Source organism: Nerophis ophidion, linkage group LG23 (assembly GCF_033978795.1).
Source record: "Nerophis ophidion isolate RoL-2023_Sa linkage group LG23, RoL_Noph_v1.0, whole genome shotgun sequence".
NCBI classification, from domain to species: domain Eukaryota; kingdom Metazoa; phylum Chordata; class Actinopteri; order Syngnathiformes; family Syngnathidae; genus Nerophis; species Nerophis ophidion.
The window spans coordinates 6,876,058-6,891,663 of record NC_084633.1 but is presented as its reverse complement, the minus strand read 5'-3'; the positions used below and the strand labels follow the sequence as shown (position 1 = coordinate 6,891,663).

The window sequence follows — 15,606 nt, the reverse complement described above, 5'->3', positions numbered from 1 at the left end:
GACCCGGGGCTAAAAGAAGTGTTGAAATTGATGTTCTGTGTACCACACACACACACAGAGCAGGCCTCGACAGGAGGAGGACAGAGTGTAGGTACACAAAACATCAGAGGGTCAAATGTGCGAGAAAATGAGAGCAGACAGTGCTGACAAACAATGTTGCAACCTTGTGTGGGAACCGCAGGTGCAGAAACACAAAAGAAAAATCCCTGTGGGATGCAGAAACTGTCAGAAAAATTTTCCGTGCAACGTTCAGATTGTTGTTACTCAGTCAGCGTTTGTGGGTCTGATGGACCCGTTGCATTTTGTGGCTTTTAATGCCTCACAATCAAACACTTTTATGTTAAAATACTGAACACATATTTATTGGGATAAGGTAAACATCCAACGGACCTACAAACGCTGGCTGAGTAAAAATATGAACATTACACAAGGGTTGAATACAGGACTGTCTCAGAAAATGTGAATATTGTGATGAAGTCCTTTATTTTCTAAACATGAAAATGTCATACATTCTGGATTCATTACACATCAACTGAAATATTGAGAGCATTTTATTTTTTTAATATTGCTGATTATGGCATACAGCTTAAGGAAACTCAAAAATCCTATCTCAAAAAATTTGAATATTTCCTCAGCCCAAGTAAAAAAGCTGTATGCCATAATCATCCATCCATCCATCCATTTTCTACCGCTTATTCCCTTTCGGGGTCGCGGGGGGCGCTGGCGCCTATCTCAGCTACAATCGGGCGGAAGGCAGGGTACACCCTGGACAAGTCGCCACCTCATCGCAGGGCCAACACAGATAGACAGACAACATTCACACTCACATTCACACACTAGGGACCATTTAGTGTTGCCAATCAACCTATCCCCAGGTGCATGTCTTTGGAGGTGGGAGGAAGCCGGAGTACCCGGAGGGAACCCACGCATTAGCAATATTAAAATAATAAAAGGCTTGCAATATTTCAGTTGATGTGTATTGAATCCAGAATGTATTACATTTTTTATGTTTTTAGTTGCATTACAGAAAATAAAGTACCTTATCACAATATTCTAAATTTCTGAGACAGTCCTGAACTATATTTTGCATTTTTTATTAATGTTAGATGTTCATTCAATTACTAGCTTTGTTCATATCATCGTTTTGTGTGTCTGTATGTGTAAGATAGGAAAGAAGTGTGACCAGGCGGTGAACTTGCAAATTAGGTCTAAAGCTAATGTAGCAAAGCAAAAACATGCTGACAGGTGTGGTAAACAGGTCAGGAGTGCATGTGTTAGGTCAGGGCATGACAAAATAGCCTGAAGAGGACTGCACACAATACCTAGAATATATTTTTGCCGGGGTAGAATTAATGCTTAGTAGAGGAGAAAATCCAACACAAAATAAGAAAACATTTATATTGAGTCAAAGGGTCATTTCAATGTTGACAACATTGGCAATTATTTTTATGGTTCTATACCTAAAAAGGATGTCCCCTGAGTCCTGATTTCAGGTGTTTTCTCTAATAAATTATTTTATGGCGCCCACTTTAGTGTTTTCTAATAAATTATTTTATGGCGCCCACTTTTAGCTTGAAATTGTGGGTGTTCCTGCATCAGCCCATAGGCGCCGACTCCATGGGTGCTTCCCGAGCAATGCAACTCACGTGGGATTGACGACAACTTTTGAACTTTGAAATAATTTTTGAAAAATAAATCTTGTTGTAAATTATGTGTCAATTTTGTCCTGCTTTACATAATACAAGAGTCATGCATCATACAGTTTATAATTACCAAAGCCTAAGCAAGGTGTCATTTTCCCCAATAAGGAACTAATGACACAATCATCTTGACTTTTAACTCACTGCACCAGAGCGAATGAAGCCCATACTTACCCAACAGCCATACATGTCACACTAAGGGTGGCAGTATGAACTATGCCAACACTGTCATAAACGTGTGCCATATAGAGAAACCAGACAAAAAAACGACAAACACATTTTGGAAAAATATTTGCACCGCAACACAACATAAACACTACAGAACAAATTCCCAGAATTCATTCAATCAATCAATCACTGTTTATTTATACAGCCCTAAATCACAAGTGTCTTAAAGGGCTGTACAAGCCACAACAACATCCTCGGTTCAGAGCCCACATAAGGGCATGGAAAAACTTAAAGGGGAACATTATCACCAGACCTATGTAAGCATCAATATATACCTTGATGTTGCAGAAAAAAGACCATATGTTTTTTTTAACGATTTCCGAACTCTAAAAGGGTGAATTTGGCGATTTAAACGCCTTTCAATTGTTCGCTGTCGGAGCAATGACCTTTCACCCGTGAAGTCACATCGTGAAGCGACCTGCCCTTTTCTCAAACACATTACACACACCAAGTCAAATCGGCTCTGTTATTTTCCATTTTTTCGACTGTTTTCCGTACCTTGGAGACATCCTGCCTCGTCGGTGTGTTGTCGGACGGTGTAACAACACGAACAGGAACGGATTCAAGTTGCAACTTTGGTCAAAAGATGCGAAAGTCCCTCGTTTGTTCTGCACACTGTACCGACGACAGCTATGCTACGACAGAGATGGCAAGAATGTGTGGATATCCTGCGACACTCAAAGCAGATACATTTCCAACAATAAAGTCAACAAAATCACAAAGGTGAGTTTTGTTGATGTTATTGACTTACACTATGTGGAGTGCTAATCAGACATATTTGGTCACGGCATGACTGCAAGCTAATCGATGCTAACATGCTATTTAGGCTAGCTGTATGTACATATTGCATCATTATTCCTCATTTGTAGCTATATTTGCATCCAGCCTTTCCCTCCACCCACATTAAATGCCAAACAAACACATACCAATGGTTGGTTAGAAGGCGATCGCCAAATTTGTCCGCGCTTCCTCTCGTGCCGCTGTCTGTCATGATATGGCTCAAAAGCTTCTGTTTCTTCTTTAATTTAGTTTTCGGTACCTGCCTCCACATTCCTTCCATCTGTTTCAATACATGCGTGAACTGTTTAATCGCTTACGACCCTGAAATCCGAGTCTGAATCCGAGCTAACATCGTTATGCCTTTTTGTGCTATCCGCCATGTTTGTTTCTGTGTGGTCATGCTGTGACGTCACAGGATAATGGACGGGTGAATATATCGATTGAGAAAATCAGGCACTTTGAAGCCGTTTTTCAGGATATTGCGTGATAGGTAAAATTTTAAGAAAAACTTTGAAAAATAAAATAAGCCACTGGGAACTGACTTTTATTGGTTTTAATCCTTCAGAAATTGTGATAATGTTCCCCTTTAAAACACAGTGAGATGTCAATGTGAATGACTATGAGAAACCTTAGAGACGACCAAAAATGTGGGTGACCCCCCTCTAGGGGAGATCCGATGCAATGGACGTCAAGTGGGTCTAGCATGATATTGTGAAAGTCCAGTCCATAGTGGATCAAACATAATAGTGAGAGTCCAGTCCATAGTGGGGCCGGCAGGAATTGTGGAATTCCCTAGGAACTCTTCTGGGACGCTACAATATAAACAAACGCCATTGGTGGAAAAACATATTAAACGTGAAACAATTTAATATTTGAACTCTCAATTGGTAGGTACTCTTCGACGCAGTATAAGCCAGTGATACCGCTCAACGTTTGCTTATGCAAGTGGAAAGGGCGGGCGTTTCCCAGTTTCATCGCCAGAACAGCTGAGCTAGCTTTCGGGGTTGGCCGACATTGTCTCACAAGATGTAGTTTCTCTTCAAATATCCCTCTTGAAAATGGCCTAGTAAATATATATCTGCCACCTAATAAATGTTTTGTTCTCATTCTCTGGACTAGGAGTAGATTTTTCTCCATGTGGCCCCCGATCTAAAATGAGTTTGACACCCCTGATCTGAGCAGTACGTGTGCTTTATTGAGATATGTTCCGGTACTGAAATAGCCGAGCATGCGCAAAAAACACATTGCCTGCCGAGCTAATAAACCAAATGACAAGCACAAAATTGGAGATGAGTTCCTTTAAGTGTCAGACAACAGATTGTTTAATCACGTAAACAAAGTCATGTAAGTAAGACTATGCAAGTGTGCGTGTCTGAGCGTGAAATCAGCGGAAAAGCAGATTATACTCTCATGCATTGACAACCTCTTAAGCAGCCAGTCAGCTTGCGTCTTTAGCTGCGCCGAACTTGGAATTGTGAACCTGACTGATTGAAACCACCTGAAGCAACGCGTTATTAACCGAGCTGTCTGCAGATAATTGTTACTATTTAAAGGGGCGTATACTAAAATATCTATCTTTCACAGTCAGTCCACCTCGGTTTATGCCCTATTGCATGCTCACTTGAAGGAAAGAAGTAATTTTTAATATTGCCTAAACCTACACCTGAAGGTCTATCAACCTCCGGCTAGGGACAGAAGTGATGCATGACTTCCCATTTTCTTCCAATGCATCTTTACAGGTATAGTTTTATTGGTAAGCTATGTGATTACGTTCGACCAATTTAGTGCATTTTTGCAGATAATGAACGCTCTCATACGTTATTGATGACAAAACAGACCGCTTCTTGATGCTGCTTTTACACCATTTGTAGGGACTAATTTCGGCCGCTTGCAACCGTGATCTTGTCCTTTCGGTCATCACCCAAAGCTAATGACCATAGGTGAGGTTGGGTACGTAGATCGATAAGGTAAATTGAGAGCTTTGCCTTCCGGCTCAGCTCCTTCTTCACCACAATGGATTAGATACAGCATCCGCATTACTTAAGAAGCTGCACCGATCCACATTGTTACCAGTGATAAGAAGCTGATTCTGAACAAAAGAGGGCGTTGTACCACATATTTAGTCGATAATATGTACACTGTGGAGAATGCATACATGTTTAAGAATTATTTCTTTACTTATAGTCATGTTTGGAGCATCTAGCACTTTTCCATTGTATACTCTGTATACCAGTTTCTTTTTGTCTGCAGAGGTTTGTTTAGTGTTTTAGACTTTGGAATGTGAAGAGGATACATCCCCCTTCTTGCCTTATACTGCACTGTTGGGGAAGGGGGAGGCATTCCTTTCTGTTCAGACATCGTTTTTTTTCCGTTTGAATGTTGGACCAATTTGAGAAGCCGGTATGAATGTATTGATCTGGGCTGGTCTCCTGAAACTTCAGTAAAACTTAATAATATTTCTATTCTGTCTTGATGGTCCTTCTTACTCAGCATGTATGTCATCGAAAGAACTTGGAATTGACCAGTGACTTAAATTCCCTAAACAACGTATATATTAATCAATTATTTTTTGACATTTTAGGCTTCCCTTGCAGTTTGTATGTAGATGATTTGGCATGTGACAAAAGCGGTTGTTTCATGTGCATCTGACATGGCTATGACGAGGACAAGGAATGGGTCTTCGCGGCAAGGTCTGGTGGTCGTGGAGAAAGAGAAGACAAGGACCGCCTGTCTCGCACATTCAGGGTCAGTTTTCACGTTGCTTCTGTTATTTAGCTTGTCTCCGCTCTGTTTTTTTTTTGTGTGTGTGTTGTCCTTGAAGAGAGGCACGCTGAAGGCAAACGTTCACACTCTCGGAATTCTTCTATGCACTGTGAATAGGGGCCCACGGGCGTGCACGCCTACATGCGCGTCTATGCATTTGCTGCATTCGGCAGCTGGGGGGGCATGAGCCGATTCCACGCGTGTTGGATGCATCAAGTCTGTAGCGGAATCGTTTGTCTACGGCAACCCGTAACCAAACGCTTGTCACCGATCAATGCTGACAAATGTCACCGCCTGCACTCCTCTGAAGATGTGCAGCAGTGTGCTAATGAGACTGACACGCCAAGAACACATAAAAAAAAAATGGTGAGAAGCCTCTGTTAAAGTACGAGAGCGTGAATGAAGGCTGTTGCCCCGCCATAGGACGAGTGTGCGTTTAGCGTGGCCCCCTGCCAAAATCTGGTGTCACGTTGAGAAACACCTGCTAATGGGGAGCAAGGTGCTGAGAGCCATCAACGAGCGGCAGCTGTTTTGTTTAGTGAAAATGAGAATATCCATCACAAATTGTTGGTAAAAGGATGGCATTTCATTAGGTACACCCGCAAAATCCAATGAGCTCTAACATAAGGACCTGTGTCAAGTATTACAAAAATACAAATGCCGTATTTTGATTGACACTTGCAGGGGCTACTACTGTCAGAAGTTCTCAATGCTACTACTGTATGTAACTTTCATATAGTCATCAGTCAGCTGCATTCACTCTTGCATTAGACAGTTTTTGTCCAACGAACATCAAAGCAAAACGGAAGATGAGATCTCATTACGTCTTATTTACATCTCCTAGACTAGGGGTCAGCAACCCTAGTGGCTCCCTGGACCTCTTTCAGAGATGTTTGAAAATGGAAAAAGATTAACATTTTTTGTTTTAATATAAATTGGCCCTAGTGTGTGAATGTGAGTGTGAATGTTGTCTGTCTATCTGTGTTGGCCCTGCGATGAGTTGGCGACTTGTCCAGGGTGTACCCCGCCTTCCGCCCAATTGTAGCTGAGATAGGCGCCAGCGCCCCCCGCGACCCCAAAAGGGAATAAGCGGTAGAAAATGGATGGATGGATATTTTCTGTAGGAGAACAAACATGGCGCAAACTTTTCTAATTGTTAGAAATCCCACTGTTTATGTTACACATGCTTCACTGATGAAAGTATTAGGCAAGCACCGTTTTGCTCTACTAATTTAAGCGATCCTTGAACTAATCGTAGTTTGTTTACATGTACGACTTTCTCTGACGCTGCCATAGAAAGACGTGTTTTATGCCACTCCTTCTTTGTCTCATTATGCCCACCAAACATTTTATGCTGTGCGTGAATGCACAGATGTGAGCTTTGTTGATTGTATTGATTTGCCGGAGTGCTAATCAGTCATATTTTGGTCAATCCATGACTGCAAGCTAATCCATACTAAGAAGTGGTGACCCCTCCAGGGTGTATGTTGCTTTTAATTCTCAGGTTTGTCTCAGACATCTTATTTCGTTCTCTTTAAATACGATGATATCTGTATATCCTACTTACCCAGTTTTGCTCAAATAGTTATCCTAACCTGCTTTGTCTTAATGATGGCTTGTCTCTTTTGAGCTTATTTCTCGCTCTTAATGGCCCCTTGGAAACAAGAGATAAGAAACAATCACATACTTAAACAAATATGATAAGCTCAAATTGATATCAAGAGACGAGATTGAGCAACAGATGAGCGAACACATTTTTGCTCCTCTCCAAGGTTTCTCATTGTCCCTAATGTTGGTACCGGTACCAACATTAGTTGTAACCAGATGTGGGTAGAGTAGCCAGAAATTGTACTCAAGTAAGAGTACTGTTACTTTAGAGATGTATTACTTAACTAAAAGTAAGGAGTAGTCACCCAAATATTTACTTGAGTAAAAGCAAAAAATATGTTGTGAAAAAACTACTCAAGGACTGAGTAACTGATGAGTAACCTGTTCGTTTAATGATGACAGCAACAAGTAATGCACAAAAAAATACAAATAGCAATGAACCAATTCAGAGCCAGGAATATCTCTTAAGCAACTAAAACAATAATATACATTAAATAATATATATTTGGTTTTACACTGTATTGAAAAAAAAATCGAAAATGAATTTTACCTTTGCAACCTCATGATACTATTGGCTAAGTTTTATATTCATAAATGTAAGTTTCTCAACACCCCACCTGTTTTTTGTGCCTTTAAAAAAAGATTTAGAACTCTACATTAAAACACTCTACCTCTGACAACCAAAAACCTGTGAAAAGGATGATGCTGTGTTCCAAATTTAAGTTATGTACTGAGATTGAGTAAGCCGATGGCTTTGCACTATATTTTTTATATATATATATATATATATGTAGGTGTGGGAAAAATCACAAGACTACTTCATCTCTACAGAACAGTTTCATGAGGGGTTCCCTCAATCATCAGATATATATATCTATATCTATATATATATATATATATATGTATATATATATATGTATATATATATATATATATATATATATATATATATATATAGATATATATATATGTATATATTTTATTTTATTTTTTTGCATTCTATTTTAGTTACTTTGAATTTACGAATGTACACCCCCCTGGCGCTGTTTTGTACACTTTTTGTACTTACTTTGATTAATATTTTCAACTGTTTGTAAATGTTGAAATTTATAAATAATAGTTTTATAAAAAAAAAAAAAAAAAAAGTGTGCAGTTAATCATGTGACCGCCTTGCTCTGTTTGATTGGTGAAACGGAGTCAAACGTCACCAGTGATTGCATTTGATTGGTGAAACGCAGGCATTGATAGATCCTACTTTGAAGGTCCGTCTGACAAAACAAAACAAGGCGTACATTAACAGATCGATAAAAATCAGTAGCGAGTAGCGAGCTGAATGTAGATAAATGGAGCGGAGTAAAAGTAGCGTTTCTTCTCTATAAATATACTCAAGTAAAAGTAAAAGAATGTTCCATTAAAACTACTCTTAGAAGTACAATTTATCCCAAAAGTTACTCAAGTAGATGCAACGGAGTAAATGTAACACGTTACTACCCACCTCTGGTTGTAACACAACAAAATGTGGAATAAGTGGAGTACTGTGAATACTTTCCGCATACACTGTATATTGGTCATGTAATAAGCCATCTATTTGGAGACGTGTGTGTGTGTGTGTGTGTGTGTGTGTGTGTGTGTGTGTGTGTGTGTGTGTGTGTGTGAAAGTGATCAGTCACGGAGCAAGAATGAAGGGTCTCGCAAGGTGTCAGATGGCAACGCGATTGCTGCACTTGACCGCGACACTCCATTGTTGCCTCTCAGCAAGGCAGAATTCGCTCTTTACTTAGCATAATAGTCCTCAAGTGCTAACTCACTCGCACCTTTCTAATTAAACACTCGAGCACCCTGACTAAGCTGCGTCGCCCTCTCCTGCCGGTTTTAATGACATGCAGAATCACACTCGCCTCTCAATGACAACTCGGCGAACAGAACAGCTGAGTCCGCACATGTGCACATAGGAGTGTACGGTCGGGTGCAGTCTAGCTGGAAAAAAACTACCGGATGTGCCCTTAAGCCTGTTAGACAAACGAAGCCGAACACAAAACCACAGTGATTCACGTTGCCTCATTAAGTTAGAGAAGTAGGTTTCATTACAGTCAATTTCAGCACTTAACTCGCGGGTCAGCAACCCGCATGCGGCTTTTTAGTGCCTTGGTCTCATTTTGTCCACCAAAAGTTTTATACTGAGTGTGAATGCACAACGGTGCGCTTTGTTGATGTAATTGACATGTTGGAGCGCTAATCAGGCATATTTGGTCAGTGCATGACTGCAAGCTAATCAATGCTAACGTGCTATTTAGGCAAGCCGTATGTAAATATTGCATCATTATGCCTAATTTGTAGGTATATTTGAGCTCCTTCAATATCCTGTACTTGTATCCTCTTTGTATATAATTTGAATTTGCATGTCTCATGACACAGCTGCATTTAAGATAGTTATTTGTGTGCCATGTTGTTCCAGACCACAGCAAACATTCTTTAGCTTGCCAAAGATTGTAATAAATCTATTCAAAGAAGACAGTCTGCCATTTAGTTTAACTTGGACACACATATCTATACCTTTGGCTATTAAAAGCCAGTAATTTCCAGGATGTATCTCATCTTTTAAATAGTTACTGATTTACTAATGGTTTCTAAAGTTGTAAAAATATGTAGAATATTACATTTCAACATTCCTGTCAACGAAGATTTGCTTCAGCCTGCGACACAAAGTCATTTTGATAGTAGGCTATTATAGCTAATACAGACACTTACGTCATGTGTTGCCTTCATTATAATACTTGTATAAGACTTTTAAAGTCATTTTGATATTAGGCTATTATAGCTAATATAAACACTTAGGTCATGTGTTGCCTTCATTATAAAACTTATATATGAGTTTTAAAGTCATTTTTATAGTAGGCTATTATAGCGCATATAGACACTTAGGTCATGCGTTGCCTTCATTATAAGACTTATATAAGGCTTTTAAAGTCATTTTGATAGTAGGCTATTATAGCTCATATAGACACGTCATGCGTTGCCTTCATTATAAGACTTATAAAAGGCTTTTAAAGTCATTTTGATTGAAGGCTATTATAGTTAATATAGACACTTAGGTTATGTGTTGCCTTCATGATAAGACTTATATAGAGCTTTTAAAGTCATTTTGATGGTAGGCTATTATAGCTGATAGAGACACTTTCGCCATGTGTTGCCTTCATTACAAGACTTATATAAGTCTTTTAAAGTGATTTTGATAGAAGGCTATTGTAGCTAATATAGACACTTATGTGTTGCTTTCATTATAAGACTCATATAAGACATTTAAACTCATTTTGATAGTAGCCTAATATAGCTAATATAGACACTTACGTCATGCGTTGCCTTTATTATAAAACTTATCTAGGACTTTTAAAGTCATTTTGATAGTAAGCCATTATAGCTAATATAAACACCTACATCATGTGTTGCCTTCATTATAAAACTTATATATAAGTTTTAAAGTATTTTTTATAGTAGGCTATTATAGCTCATATAGACACTTATGCCATGTGTTGCCTTCATTATAAAACTTATATACGAGTTTTAAAGTCATTTTTATAGTAGGCTATTATAGCTCATATAGACACTTAGGTCATGTGTTGCCTTCATTATAAGACTTATTTAAGGCTTTTAAAGTAATTTTGATAGTAGGCTATTATAGCTCAAATAGACACTTACGTCATGTGTTGCCTTCATTATAAGACTTATATAAGGCTTTTAAAGTAATTTTGATAGTAAGCTATTATAGCTAATATAGACACTTATGTCATGTGTTGCCTTCATTATAAGACTTATAAAAGGCTTTTAAAGTCATTTTGATAGTATGCTATTATAGCTAATATAGACACTTAGGTTATGTGTGGCCTTCATTATAAAACTTATACACGGCTCTTATTTTTTGCGGCTTTACACAGATTTGTTTTTTGTATTTTTGGTCCAATATGGCTCTTTCAATGTTTTGGGTCGCCGACCCCTTTTCCGTAAAACATTTATAGTTACTAATTACTTTACCAAAAAGATTCCACTCACACACACACACTCGGTATGTCCACATGCGCTAAAACACGTTAGGTTGAGTTACACGTTACAAATTTAATTCAAACAACATTATTATTGAACTTTGACCGCAAAACCAATTTTATCTGAACTTTTAGGACGTCATATTTTATAACTGACAGACTTTAATGAAAGGAAAAAAAAAAACAAATCTAATCTTTCCCAAAGCCCGGGCTGAAATCATGTGGCCCCCCTAGTGGCTGTGGCTCTAATAGAGTATTAATGCGACGGGCCGACCCTGGTCGCGGTGGTGCGGGCAGCACGGACGAGAAACAAGAAGAACAAATGCCATGTAATCAAAGCCTTCAGAGACACACACACACACACACACACACACACACACACACACACACACAAGGTGAATGTCAGTGTGACACAGTGAGGCGGCAGGCGTGTTGTGGTGAATATGAAGGCATGCAGCTGCAAACTAATCTTGTTCTTAGACGAAAGGCAAGGGCAAGGTAGGAGACAGTTGGGGGTTGTGGGCGCTATTACGTAATGCAATTTCGCAAAAACATGAATACGGGAACTGTGACCTGTGACAATTAAAAGTAACTGAGCTAAAATGTATTTGTACTTCACTTTTGAATACCTAGTATGCTGTGATTTACAGTATCTCACAAAAGGGATACCGTGCCTTCATAAGTCAGCACAACCTGCTATCCAGGGCCAGAACGTAGCGACCTGTCCTGTACAGTAAGCCGAACCTAGTAAGCTCCATGCACCCTTTGTCTCTCTGTGTTTCTCCCCCGTCGTGTCCTCCTTGTCGCCTTTCCAGCAGCGTACCTCTGTTCCCACGTCACGGGCAGTGTGTCTCGTCTCCACGTATTCCCTCTGCTTCCCTGGCTGCCTCTTGGATCCCGACCTTCCACCTGGACACGGACTTTGACGCCTCTCTCCTCCCCCTCGACCTCACGTCTTCTCACGGACCTCCGAACGAGCCTTGTCCCTCTTGGACTTCTGCCTCTCGTTCAACACTACTAGCTAACACTCATCAGATAATTGCTACACATAGTCACACACATACACACCGTTTTAGTATAGTCACACTCCATACTTTTGTAAATATATATATTAATAATAAATAAAACAAAGTACCTCCTGTCTGGCTGTCTTCTTCCCCTGTACACCCGTAACACCTAGTATCGAAATTACATTTGGATATAACGTATTTTCTGGACCATAGGGCGCACCGGATTATAAGGTGCACTGCCAACGAGCGGGTCTTTTTTCATACAAAAGGTGCACTTAAGAGGTCAGTGTGGAAGTCGCTTCCTCGCAGTCCCACAGTCAGACACGGCAAAGGAGTCCAGTGTGCAGGTTTAGCAAGGTTTTTAATGATCATATGTTTTATTGCAGTTTTCTCTCTCAAAACGTGATTTTCAGTCCCTCTCCAAACTTCCTCCCCCACCTGCAGCCTGCCGCTCACTCTTAATGACAACAGTTGATTAGATCAGTGGTTCTCAAATGGGGGTACACGTACCCCTGGGGGTACTTGAAGGTATGCCAAGGGGTACTTGAGATTTTAAAAATATATTCAATAAATAGCAACAATTCAAAAATCCTTTATAAATATATGTATTGAATAATACTTCAACAAAATATGAATGTAAGTTCATAAACTGTGAAAAGAAATGCAACAATGCAATATTCAGTGTTGACAGCTAGATTTTTTGTGGACATGTTCCATAAATATTGATGTTAAAGATGCATTTTTTTCTAAAGAAATGTTTAGAATGAAGTTCATGAATCCAGATGGATCTCTATTACAATCCCCAAAGAGGGCACTTTAAGTTGATGATTTTTTCTGTGTAGAAATCTTTATTTATAATTGAATCACTTGTTTATTTTTCAACAAGTTTTTAGTTATTTTTATATCTTTTTTTCCAAATAGTTCAAGAAAGACCACTACAAATGAGCAATATTTTGCACTGTTATACAATTTAATAAATCAGAAACTGATGACATAGTGCTGTATTTCACATATTTATCTCTTTTTTTCAACCAAAAATGCTTTGCTCTGATTAGGGGGTACTTGGATTAAAAAAAAATGTTCACAGGTGGTATATCACTGAAAAAAGTTTGAGAACCAGTGGATTAGATTAACACGTACCACCTGTGAAATCTAATCACCTGCCAGCTGTGTTTCGCCGTCAGCACCTACCCAGCCCCTGCCCGATGGCGCTCGTCCTCAGCACCACGGACAGCGGCGGTGACTTTTACTCCTACAGGCAGCGCTGGCTACACCTCACTGCGCAGTCATATTATGACTTTTTTTTCGAAATTGAAAACACTTCCTTGTGGTTTACATAACATGTAATGCGGTTCCTTGGTAAACATGGTGCATAGATTATTTTTTACGGATCATCTTCAAGCCGCTTTCGGACAGTCGTTTCAGGATGCGCAGTGGGCGGTCTTATTTACGTGGCTCACCTTCGACAACGTCTTCTCCCCGTCATCTTTGTTGTAGCGGTGTAGCATGCAAGGACGGGTGCGGAAGAAGTGTCAAAAGATGGCGCTAACTGTTTCAATGACATTCAGACTTTACTTAAATCAATAACGGAGCAGCATCTCCTCATCTGTGGCTCACTAGTGCAACAACAATTTCGGAAATGTGTCCTGTGAAAAAACGTCCGACCGGAACTCTCTAATAACTAAAGTTCCATGGGTGAATTATGTAAACTCACTACACTAGTAGTTTTTAGCGCTTCTATAGTGAGTCTACTGACAAATATAAGTTAGAATTTTACGATACTTTATATTAAAAAATGGCAACAGCAGAGGATGAACGTCCCATAACAATAAGATAGAGAAAAATAAGAAGCTTATCGACTATGGCAACGACACGGACTACAGTGGCGGACTTGCGCAATTTTTTAGGACTTATGAAAATCTCAAATACACATCAGCAGGTACCAGAAGGTAAGAAAAGTTAGTTTTGTAGGAGTGCGCAAGTGTGTTCTTGTGCTGTATTTCTCCAGCTGTGGTCATGTGGTGAAATAAATTATGGTATTTTAAGAGGTAATTATTGAAGTCAGACATCACTGAAGGCCTTGGTGAGAAACGTACAGCCCGCCAATGATTTTGGGGGATGTAAAATTGGACCAGCCTCTCGGTCCGTAGCCACATTTATTAGAGACGCATGAAGCATAATTCTGAATTTGCTTTTAGCAAGTTTGAGACAAATTAAAAACAGTCGCTGACTTAGTATGTCAACAGAAGCAGCGTAAGCTAGCTTTAGCTCATTGCTATCAATGCGGCGGTAAAATAGGTCGTCTGAGTTAGCGTTTATAATACCAATATCATTCATATTTGGTTAATATTCAGGTCACGATTTGTAAATGGAGTATTGTTGGCATTTTCTGGATGGTTGTAGATAGGGTATAATGGACACAGTATTGTTAGCAATATGTTTATGATTTCAAATGCATAAAAATAGCCAAACATATGTGTATTAATGCCCAAAGCATGGGTAACTTACACATCTGTGAAGGCACCATTAATGCTGAAAGGTACATACAGGTTTTGGAGCAACATGTTATCATCCAAGCAACATTATCATGGACGCCCCTGCTTATTTCAGCAAGACAATGTCAAACCACTTGTTACAACAGCGTGGTATCATAGTAAAAGAGTGTGGGTACTAAACTGGCCTGCCTGTAGTCCAGACCTGTCTCCCATTAAAAATGTGTGGCGCATTATGAAGCCTAAAATACCACAACTTAGAACAACTTAAGCTGCACATCAAAAAAGAATGGGAAAGAAAAAGCTTCAAAAATTGGACTCCTTAGTTCCCAAATGTCTACTGAGCGTTGTTAAAAGAAAAGGCCATGTAACACAGTGGTAAAAATGCCCCTGTGCCAGCTTTTTTGCAATGTGTTGCCATTACATTTTAAGTTAATGATTATTTGCAAAAAAATAAATAAATAAGAGTTTCAGTTTGAACATGAAATATCTTGTCTTTGCAGTCTATCCCATTGAACATAAGTTGAAAAGGATTTGCAAATCATTGTATTCTGTTTTTATTTATGATTTACCCAACTTCATTGGTTTTGGGTTTTGGATATTTTCGACACTATTAATTAATTTTTTGCATGCTTCCTTTCTTTCAACACTGCACGAGCTAATTATCTGTTGGTGCACAGCCATCATTCTTTTCTTTCCCAATTAGAACACAATGACATTTAAGCAGGGTCCAATAATTTGTCAACGTGGCCTCACCGCGTTACAAAAGGTGTTCACACTTTTTTGTTTATATGCAACGATTTTTATTTCAAAATAAAACTCAACTTAATACAAGGTTATGCATTTTTGTAGGTTGGCGCAAAACAAAGCTTAAAGATCCAGAGACGGCCGGCACAACGCGGGTAAAAATGTATTTATTGAGAGCTGCTTTTGTATTTCCTGTATTTTATATTATTACTTTAGACTGTTTTATATTTTAATTTTTTAT

At 39.1% G+C, this 15,606-nt stretch overlaps 1 protein-coding gene across 2 annotated transcripts in view; it reads right to left on the bottom strand.

Annotated features, from left to right (window-relative positions):
• cacna1ia (calcium voltage-gated channel subunit alpha1 Ia) overlaps positions 1 to 15,606 on the bottom strand; it is a 520,467-nt gene that overhangs the window by 186,419 nt on the left and 318,442 nt on the right. The gene's annotated exons all lie outside the window — the stretch shown is intronic.